Source organism: Megalobrama amblycephala, linkage group LG24 (assembly GCF_018812025.1).
Source record: "Megalobrama amblycephala isolate DHTTF-2021 linkage group LG24, ASM1881202v1, whole genome shotgun sequence".
Taxonomy (NCBI): Eukaryota; Metazoa; Chordata; class Actinopteri; order Cypriniformes; family Xenocyprididae; genus Megalobrama; species Megalobrama amblycephala.
In genome coordinates, this window is record NC_063067.1 from 34,971,376 (window position 1) to 34,982,750 (window position 11,375).

At 37.6% G+C, this 11,375-nt stretch overlaps 1 long non-coding RNA gene across 1 annotated transcript in view; it reads left to right on the forward strand.

The window, feature by feature from the left end:
• Positions 1–5,060, forward strand: part of LOC125259737 — a 28,944-nt gene extending 23,884 nt beyond the window's left edge. The window contains exon 2 of the long non-coding RNA XR_007182902.1: positions 3,569–5,060. This is a non-coding gene — a long non-coding RNA (uncharacterized LOC125259737). The remainder of the gene's footprint in view (positions 1–3,568) is intronic.
• The last annotated feature ends 6,315 nt before the right edge of the window (positions 5,061–11,375 follow it).

Genomic DNA, 11,375 nt, shown 5'->3' on the forward strand with positions numbered 1-11,375 from the left:
GAAAAAAAAAAAAAAAAACACAGTGTCTGTAAGCTGCTGAGTGTATGAATTAGTATTAAAATCTGTCTTGATTCAGCACCATCTCTCTATAGCCTTTCACAGTGTCCTCTATGTGTGCGCTGATCCACAGACGCCGCTGAAATGAACATAAAGGACATTTACTGTGCTACATATAAAGTACTTATTGTTGGTATTTAGACGCTTTAGCATTTAGACTGAAATAGAAGGCTGTGCGTTTATTATTACACACAAAAGCAAGAAGAAAAAAGGAAGTTTAAGAGAACAATTATGCCGTAATTCTGCAATGGGGTCATGTATTCGCTGTGCCCTGCCTTGTGTTCTACTTCCTGTTTTCTTTCTCTTCTCTTACACTGTGTCCTAACTAGGGACGAGGAGACTTTTTTTCTTCCTTTTTCCACACTGAAAGCAAAGATCTCATTAAATGGTTCAGGCACAGTGTTGGAATGCAAATGGTGTACACAACAGAAAAGTAATGGTTACACTTTATTTCAATGGTCCACTTTAGACGTTCTACTAACTACATGTAACTTAACTACAATGACAACTAGTGTTAGTAGACTGTTAGGTTAGGGTTAGGATAAGTAGAATAAGCTGACAGCTGTGAAGTTACTCAAAGTCAGTTGGGGAGCATCACAATATTAAGCAGCCAGTCTACTGATACTCTAATGAGAGTTCGTTTACATGTAGAATGTCTAAAGTGGACCACTGAAATCAGTGTTACCTCATAAATAACTGATTTTAATGAGATCCAAAACATGCATTTCAATGCTAATTCTATTATATAATTGCAATTTCAGTATCACGGGAAATAATCTGTTCAGCCCTAGTTAGAGAAAACACTTTTTATGTGATATTGTGACCATCCTGACCTTACATACGTCACTTGTCCTCAAATATGAATGCAGAGAAGTGGAGGGAGAGCGCACGAGAGGGGAGGGCGTTCGTGCTCCGGGTATGTGGGTTGCTGAGGTATAAAGCAAAACCGAAGTGGATGCGGGAACGATTTAACAAATAGCCCATCATATTATAATGCCACTGTTTCCTTGAGCCAGATCAAACACACACTCACACTATAAATACATGCTTTTCTCTTCAGGCTGTCCAGGGAGAATGGCAGGCAGCTTTCCTAATGGCAAAATTATTAGCTCATGCTAATTTAAAGATCCAGGAACGGAGCCTGAAGGACAAACATAAAGAACCGAACACAATGAGTTGGGATAAACTGCAAAGAGCTGCCTTGTAAAAGCACCGACTTCAGACAGAATGAGAAAACAGACAAGAGAGAGTTTAAAAGGAAACGAAGGAGAATGAGACATAAAAAAGACAAAGCGAGACAAAGGAAGAGTGGAAAGTGAGGGTTGTAAATGGGAGTTAATTCTAGCTGTGTGTTGTCTTGTGGCTTCATTGGCTATATTGACAGGCCTGTGATGAATTTATTTTCTCCAGATTGTCAGCAGCCATCATTTACACCATCACTGGTCACTCCTTTTTTCCTCTCTTCAGTTCATTTCCTGCCCTTCCTCTATGAACAATGATGCATGCACCTCCGTTCTACACCTGTGAAGCGCTGTTATCCTGATCCTGACTGCATTAATTCTTGTTTGTGTGTGTTGTCTAAACTGATACAGGCTGTAATCGAGTCTCTAAAACAGAGGTGTCAAACTCATTCTAGGTTCAGGGCCGGATTGGACTGAAACGCCTTTACAACTGGCAAAATCGGACAGTGCATGGATAGTAGGGGGAAAAAAGGCCAGATCTAGTGTGTTTTCCTACTTTAGAAACATTCTCACACGATGCTGCTAATACAACTTAACGTGCATTGCAAAGTTCAACATCACTTTAATTAAAGGTCCCGTTTTTCGTGTTTTTTGAAGCTTTGATTGTGTTTATAGTGTGCAATATAACATGTGTTCATGTTTCGCGTGTAAAACAACAGTATTTTTCACATAATTTACTTATCTGTATACGGCTGTTTCCACTGTCATAAAAACGGGCTGATGACTTCCTTGTTCTATGAAGTCCCTCCTTCAGAAATACGTAACGAGTTCTGATTGTGCCAGCGGTTCCTGTGTTGTGATTCGACAGCAGTTTAGCGCATCTTGCCCGGAAAGGTCACGCCTCTTACCATAACGTGGAGATGCACGCGCTCAGTGTTATTGTAAACATGTCTTTAATTTTACCCTATCAATTTGAGCCGGAATCAGACCCGGTGATTGGACTGCGGGATGAAAATAACAGCGTTTCGACGACATGGCGACAAACACACTCTACAAACGCAACTCTTGTGTATTCCTGTGGGCGGAGGTTAGTCAAAAAACTGTTTTAGTGACGTCATTAAAGAAGGAAGTAGAGGGATGTAGTCCAAACTGGCCGTTCGATGTAGGCGACTTCTGTTAAATAAAATATCTCGCTTGGCATTGAACTTTGAGCTTTAAAATGTTACAGATTTTATTTATACTCTAACAACAACATTACACACTAACTAAAGTTTGAAACATGGGATCACGAAGAACGGGACCTTTAACAATACTGAAGAAAAAGAAAAGGGAGCAGAGTGAAGATACTCATTTTGACAAGAAAAAAAAAGTTTTAGCTATCCAAATCTGGACTATCCAAATAGTACTTTATTTCAGTTATTTGCCAAGGCAAGCTATACTGGATATACACTGTAAAAAATTACTGTGATTTTAACAGTAAAAGACTGTAAAAATGCTGCAGTGAAAAACTGTTAATTGGTTTACAGAAAGTTTCCGTACTATATACGGTGAATAACTGTAATAGATCTAACGGTACATTTAATGTAATTTTACAGTAAAATACCGTTCAATTCACAGTTTTTGGAAGTGAAAAATAACAATTCGTTGTAAAAATTTACAGTGAAAAAACGTAAATTGACATTCCCACAATTCCCTGCGTGACACTTCACATATATTTCCGTTGAAATAACTCTGTTTCTTCTTAGTTTTTCTCATTTTTTTCTAATCAGTAATGTACATTAGGGTTTTATGTTACACCTAATGTTGTTAAATGGTGCACCTTCTATATATTAGTATTGTCCTTCTCAGCTTGTGGAAAATCTGCTTGTGATGAACTTTGATTCATCATGTGACTCTTATCACCACTGTGATTGGAGACTGTCAGTGTATTACAAAGGTACAAAACAGATATTAGTACTTCATTAGGTTGGTAAATTAACATTATATCAGTTAATGAAATACGTTATTTTACCGTAAATGTAACAGATTTTTTTTTTACGTTGCTACTGTATTTTTTACGGTAAAGTTCTGGCAACCACAGCTGCCGTTTTTTACCGTAAATTTTACTGGGATTTTTTTTACAGTGTATGAATCACTCCAATAACCTAATATAATGAGCTTTTTTTGTCCTCAAACTATCCTGGACGGAGGTGTCCAATATGTCCAACGATCATTTGAGGGCATTCGTGTTTGCTCTACCATTGCTGTTTCTGTGTCTGCTTTTTATAATCATTCAAGAAGTTTTAAAAGAAACGCCACTCAACTTTCCTCTTCTTCTTCTTCTTCTACAGGTTCTGTGGTGTCCTTCTCCTGTCCCGTTTGAGATTCTGGTCTTGCCCTAAAATGCTTTGCTAAAGCTGGTAAAATGGAACCAAATCAACTGTTTTATGGATTTGGTCCCCTTCAACCAGCTGTAGCTGTGCATTGATCACCCCGTGGAGCTGCGATGAAGACAGACAGCTGCTGAACAATAACGGCCCGGTGCGGATCTACGTTCACAGCGCAGGACCGGCTGTTGAATGAATGTTCCTTTAAGCACTAATATCATGATTAAACACTCTTTGTCCTCTTAAAACCCAGGTGAGTATTATATATGTCATGTCATTTATTATTTATGAGCTATAATTGTTGATTATGTATTCAAGCCAAATCACTATCATTGGAGAGAGGGCTCAGGGCTCTTTATGGCCGCACATTGATTTCTTGTCTCTCGGCTGAAAGAGTGAAGGTGTTGGGGCGCTAGATGGATGCAGGAACGAGGGAGGGGGTGTGTGTCAAGATGTTGAATAAGTAAAACAGTCGTTCCTTTTCTCTCTCTTTTTTCCTTCTACACTTGTCGTGATTCTTAATGCACATGGTTGATCAATAAAAGCTCATCCTGAAGTTCATAAACTGCTGAAGTGGTTTTTGCTTTTCTGAAACAGACTATTCAGCGGGAAAATAATGTAAGGCGGGGACGTGATTTCATCCATAGGGATTTGATTGGACTGAAACGCACTACACTACGATATTATTGGTTATTTTTTCTTCTCACATTGACAAAAAAAAACAAAAAAAAAACAGCAGAACAGTCTTCAGATATGATGTAAATTTTAATTATTAACAGAGTGCAATTAGATTTTATGGTGATCGTAAAAAAGTTCTTCTCTGAAGGTGGTGTACATTTTTTGTCAATGTTAAAATACCATCTGCATTATTTTTGTTGTTTTGCTGAATGTTTTTTGACATTTTTACACCATGAGCAGCACTGTTCACAAACGTGAACTTTTCTTCCATCAGTATATATAGAATAAGCACAGCTGAAACCATGTGATCCTGCAGCATCAAATCACCAAAGTATCAAGAGCTGTGAGGTTGTTAACAATCGTAGCCTGTCAAAGACTGAAGAGATCCCTTGATGGATGGTTTGAGAGGTTTCAAATATTCCTTTCCTATATTTCCTTTTTACGGCACTGTAAAAAGAAGCCATTATAGAATTACTATGTGTGCAATCAAAGGGAATTTAACTCACTTCCGAGGATGTGCTGGAAAAGATGTGTACAGGCCTGTGTGATTTCTTTAAAGGTACAGTGTGAGATTTCTGCTAAACACATCTATGCAAACACTGTATACATTTCTATACAAGATTTTTGTGTAAACCCAGACATATCATTTTCAGGATGCTTTGATGAATACGAAGATCAAAAGAAGATTGTAAACAGTCACTTTTGATCAGTTTAATATACCATTGCTGAATAGTATCAATTTGATTTTTTTTTTTTAATAAAATAACCTTACTAACTAGGGATGTACCAATTCTTTTTTTTTATTTAAGTAAATTTATTTGTTGTTTATTTGCTCTATCACAGGTCAAACTGGCCTTTAACGAAAAAATATCTGTAGCCATTTGAAATTAGAGGCAACCAATGCATTCATCATCCAAACAAAGATGCTACACACTTGTAACATGAGCAGTTGTTTTTGATTTATAATTTGAAGATTTAAACCAAAAACAGAACGGTCTGACTTAAGATTTGTGAAATTATGCTACATGACACCAGCACAAAAACTCACTCTCTGCCAGTAGGGGGTGCTTATGAAACAATAGCGATTTGGCATTTAAGGTACGAGGAAAATAAAATGCCATCAATACTTTTTCCTACGTTCATATAAACCCCAACATAAATTCAATACTTATATGTTTCTTCCTATATTTCGCCACCGCGTAGAGTGAGCTTGTTGTGTCTGGTACAGTATTTTCTCTGTTCTCCTCTTTGCACCTGTCTTCAGCGTGTCCCGTCTCTGGCTTGGGTTTACAGACTTTGTAATTGTCCATAAATGACATTTTGTGAAAAGATTGCAATGCAGTTTATCTGCATGTCCTGAATAGGCAAAATAAAAAGCAAAAACTGGTAGAATTTAAAAATGTATCAATATTGCCACCACAAGAAGGCCTCCAGAAAGAACAATCTGTACTCCAGAGAAAATGTTATATCCAGCAAGGTCAAGCCACTCAAACAGACTGCAAATCAATTTAAATTGCCACTAGGGGGCGCAAAAATGACACTGCACCTTTAAAATAAGCCAAACACATGACCTCATCCAAAATGCTTTTGAGTGAAACTACAATCTCTAAGACATTCAATCTACAACAGGTGAACATGCATACAAACACACAAACAGCCATATCATAAATTTAGACTCTTAACCAATAAAACAAAATTCCTCTCATTGCACAGCATATTTATTATTATTATTATTTGCATGATCAAGGCTGTAGCCATAAAGATCAGAATAGCTCTCTTTAACCTCAGCAAGCAACCAGACACCACACTCACACACGCTCACAAACACAGCAACTCAGCCATAATATAATATGATAAGGCTGCTCTTTGCAGAACATGGATTTATGTTGCGGGTGACATTGAAGAAGCAGGGAGCGCTGTGCCAAGCAACATAAAACAATAGCAGACATTTTAATATTGAGATTGAGAGGGAGGATAGGGTGGAACGGGACATGGCGAAAAAAAAAAAAAAAAGTCAACATGGCAGACTGAAGAGACTGGCCTCGTTACTCACACCGTATTGATGTTTGAACACATTCATCACCTGCATTACAGCACGGACCAGTGAACTACGGGAGCAAACGTGCACACATACACTTTTACTGTCCCTCTGCGCTCTCAGATTCTCCACAGATCGCATATTCTCCATTTCATGACAGGTTGTGTGTAAAACACAAATGTTTAATGCCTATTAAACAATTATTCTGGGTTCAGTACAAGTTCAATCGACAGCATTTGTGGCATAATGTTGATTTCTAGAAAAAAGAAATTTGATTTGTCCCTCCTTTACTTGCAATGCCGTGATTTTAAATCCAAAAATTGCTTAAAGATTTTTTTTTGTAAAGTTTTATACAATTTTACAACTATATTGCATTTTCAGTGCAATGCAATAAACCCTAAAATGACTGAGTTGCAACAGAAGAATGCATGTGTTTTCATGAAATTTTAAGCTTCACATTTCTGCTTTTAAATCATATGAAACTGGCCACATTTACTTCCATTATAAGCGCCTCAACAAAACCAACATTGTTTTTAAGAGAACGAGAGAAGAGTCAAAATCATTTTTATGGTAAGTCAACATTAATGTTATGCTACAAATGCCACTGATTGAGCTTAACTTTGACACTGGTTTGACTCTCCTCCGTCCTTCTTACTCTCCACAATAATTTCTTTACTATGAATCTGTCAAAATAAGACGGCTGGAGCGCATCTTCATGGAGAAATGTAACTGTCAGCAGGATCTGATGTAAGAACTCAATTATCTAGAAGTCTCTCACTTCCCCGCAGCTTCCTCAACAACTCAAAGTTAAAGAACTGTGTTTCCACGGTCATAAAAACAGGTCTGCTAGAGACCTGATCGACTGCTGCGCTGACATACCAGAGCAAGAGAAATCAATGAAGTCAACGTGTCAACCGTGTCAGCCCATATATGTACCGTTTTCCTCCGTTTCTCTCTCTTAAAGGGATGGTTCTGGTGTATATGACTATCTTCTTTCAGAATCAATCAGAGATATATTTAAAAATATCTCTAGTCCTCCAAGGTTTATAATGGTAGTGAAGTAAAAAATAATGCATCCATCTATATATAAAAAAAAGTAATCCAAATGCCTCCAGGGGTTAATAAAGGCCTTCTGAAGCGACGCGATGTGTTTTTGTAAGAAAAATATCCATATTTAAAACTTTATAAATTCAAATAACTAGCTTCCAGCGGATGACCGTGCGCAGAATTATGGGATCATTTTTATTTTTGGGTGAACTATTCCTTTAATGTCTCCATGCATATTTTCTCTACTGTATGTTTGGCTGCATAAATGTTTATGGAGTAATTGTTTTGGGGGAAAAAATGGAAAAATAATCAAGAAATCACATAATTATTACTAAAAATGAAGTCATTAGAAAATCAATTAACACATTTTTCCATGTGAACAGAAGAACATTAATGAGAGAACAACACTGACGCTCTGTGAGAAATCAATCCACCCATAAACACAAAGCCTTTTTGAAAATCTAAGATGACACGAGCACATCATAGAGACAGATCTGGATATTTTGCATTGGATAATTTTTATACTGTGGCCACATCCAACAAAAAAAAAAAAAAAAAAAAAAAAAAGGTATAGCTCAAAATGAATGCTTTTGGGTCTCTCAAAACATCGGACAGGACAGGCAAGCGTTCGCATTTAGCTCAGGGATCAAATATCTTGAGCTGCGTCTCCCATTCAATCAAAATAATTTTTCCGATTGGCCATTACATCACCGGGTCTACGGGGATACATGAAGTGCAGCCAATGAAATAGGGCAAAGTTGCTGATGTGGCAATGGTCAAACGCTCCAGTCATCATCACAACAGCATGGGCAGTTTGATTGCATTGGGTCCTCTGATATTTGAAGGAAGGAACATAGTGGTTTCATAACTCTATGTCACTTCAGGACGGGGAAACTTCCCTCTTTCTGCAAAGTTTTTTACCATTCAGCAGAAAGTCTACAGCATTACTGTAGATACATGGAGAGTCATGTAGGAGGTGGTTTAATGAAATAATAAATCTGTGTAGATTACTCAGTGGTTCTTAAATAGGATCCAAAAGCCTGACGATAAAACCTGCAGCACACGCTTATAATAAACAGAGTGTTTTTGTGCGGTGGTGTGAACATTACAGTTATCATTACAGTTATTGTTCTTGGTCTGTTAATTAATTTCATGACAGCTTCTTCAGTTCTCAAGCTATAAACAAACATGCACTGGTGTCACGGGGGTTTATAGAGTCTTACTTTGGCCTGCAGTCATTTGGGGTTAAGTACTGTACCCATGAGGCCGTTAACTGTCCCGCTGCCAGGACTTCAAGTACATGGCGCTGATTTTATAAATAGCCTGCTGTGATCTCGTGTTAATAGCAGGTAAAACAAAAAGGCTACTGTATGTAAATCCTGCAAAAGTGTGTTTGAGGTAAACACAAAAATGATTTTCTCTTCGCCTGCTTTAATTACCATCATTAACTTTTCCCTCAGTCAATTCTGTTACTGTGATTAACCTCAGTTAGCCTCTCAGTGTGGTCCACATGACGCTGCAGTGTAATTTAGTACAACTCCTACGCTTTTCTGCATGCTAGAGTAATTGAATAGTAATTGGAGTCCATATTAATTAATTAGGGATTAGCTTAATGTGAAAATAAAGGAGATTTAGAGGAGACCAAATACAGCTTCTGTAACTCAGAATAAAAGCAAAAAACAAAACACTGCCATTCAAAAGTTTGTGGTCAGTAAGATTTTAGTTTTTTGAATGCAATTAAATTTCTGTCATTAATTACTCACCCTCATGTCGTTCCACACCCGTAAGACCTTCATTCATCTTCAGAACACAAATTAAGATATTTTTGATGAAATCTGATGGCTCAGTGAGGCCTGCATTGACAGCAAGATAATTAACACTTTCAATGTCCAGAAAGCTGCTAAAGACATATTTAAAACAGTCATGTGACTACAGTGGTTCAACCTTAATGTTATGAAGCGAAGAGAATACTTTTTGTGTGCCAAAAAAACAAAATAACGACTTTATTCAACAATATCTAGTGATGGGTGATTTCAAAACACTGCTTCATGAAGCTTTACGAATCATTTGTTTCGAATCAGTGATTCAGAGCGTGTATCAAACTGCCAAAGTCACGTGATTTCAGTTAATGAGGCTTCGTTACGTCATAAGTGTTTCAAAACGTTTAGAAATTTCAATGGTTCACCACTGGGGGGCGTGACTTTGGCAGCTTGATTCATGCTCTGAACCACTGATTCATGGAGAAAATTCAGCTTTGATCACAGGAATAAATTACTTTATAAAATATATTAAAACAGAAAACAGTTCAATATTTATATGTTTCCACCTGGCTCAATTACAGATGTGATTATAGCCACTATCGAAATGCACATACAAACATACTATAAAGAGGATAATTAGCTCCTATATACTTTTCTCTTCTCTTCTCCACCACCCTCTTGTGTTTCTATCCCATGTTACAACAAAAAATAACTTTTTTCCCCTAATAAAAATTCAACCTTACTACTGAGGTCAAACTTCTGTGCAACTTTGAGACAACACACAGCACCTGACAACATAAGGCTCTTCAAATGCCGACATCTCTATAACACACACACACACACACACACACACACACACACACACACACACACAAACCTGCTGCTGTGTTTATTGCCTGTCACATCACAACACACAGCTGAAAACAAACCCTCTTGACTATGTCTAATGCAATCATGGAGTTGTACATCTACAGCTGGTCCTGACAGAGCAGAGAATCATGTGTCTCTCTCTCTCTCTCACACACACACACACACACACACACACACACACACACACACACACACACACACACAGATCCCCAAGACTCCAGGAGAAAGAGAGAGAGAGAGCAGAGCACCACGTTACGTCCTTCAGCCGACCGCCACCGACAAAGCATCCCCTGAGACAGAGCGGGACAGAGAGAGAGAGAGAGAGAGAGCGCTACAGAACGGGACAGTGACATTGGCAGGGACACAGGGTGAACTATGCAGCAGCCGTACGACAATACTGAGAAAAAGAGAATGAGAGAACAGAGTGATAGAGACGGAGGGAAGATCTGCAGGAAATTCATTTTGAGGTTGAATGTAAAGTCTAAGATAGCACAAGCATACTTTTCAAGCAAAAAAAAATAAAATAAGTTTGTAAGAATAACATGTTTAAAAAAGGATATACTGTTTTAAAAGAAGAAAAAAAGTTTCAGGACACCAAAGTTTCTGGTTGCCAAACGTTAATGCAACATGTTCATAGTAAGTGGCAAGTGGTAGTAGTTTAACTTTATTTATTTTTTTATTTATTATTAAATGACTAATTTTGACACCTATGTGTGAATAAACTGTTCAAATACTTGTATATGAATGCAAAGATATGTACATTAGTGGCAAAAGTGATAGCCGGAGGGGATATGTGCACAATATTTGCTTTGCTAATGACATTTCAGGTTCTACTCAACAAATCAAAATATGAGTATTTTATATTGGGAAGTACAGGTGCTGGTCATATAATTAGAATATCATCAAAAAGTTGATTTATTTCACTAATTCCATTCAAAAAGTGAAACTTGTATATTATATTCACTCATTACACACAGACTGATATATTTCAAATGTTTATTTCTTTTAATTTTGATGATTATAACTGACAACTAAGGAAAATCCCAAATTCAGTATCTCAGAAAATTGGAATATTGTGAAAAGGTTCGATATTGAAGACACCTGGTGCCACACTCTAATCAGCTAATTAACTCAAAACACCTGCAAAGGCCTTTAAATGGTCTCTCAGTCTAGTTCTGTAGGCTACACAATCATGGGGAAGACTGCTGACGACCATTGACACCTTGCACAAGGAGGGCAAGACACAAAAGGTCATTGCAAAAGAGGCTGGCTGTTCACAGAGCTCTGTGTCCAAGCACATTAATAGAGAGGCGAAGGGAAGGAAAAGATGTGGTAGAAAAAAGTGTACAAGCAATAGGTATAACCGCACCCTGGACAG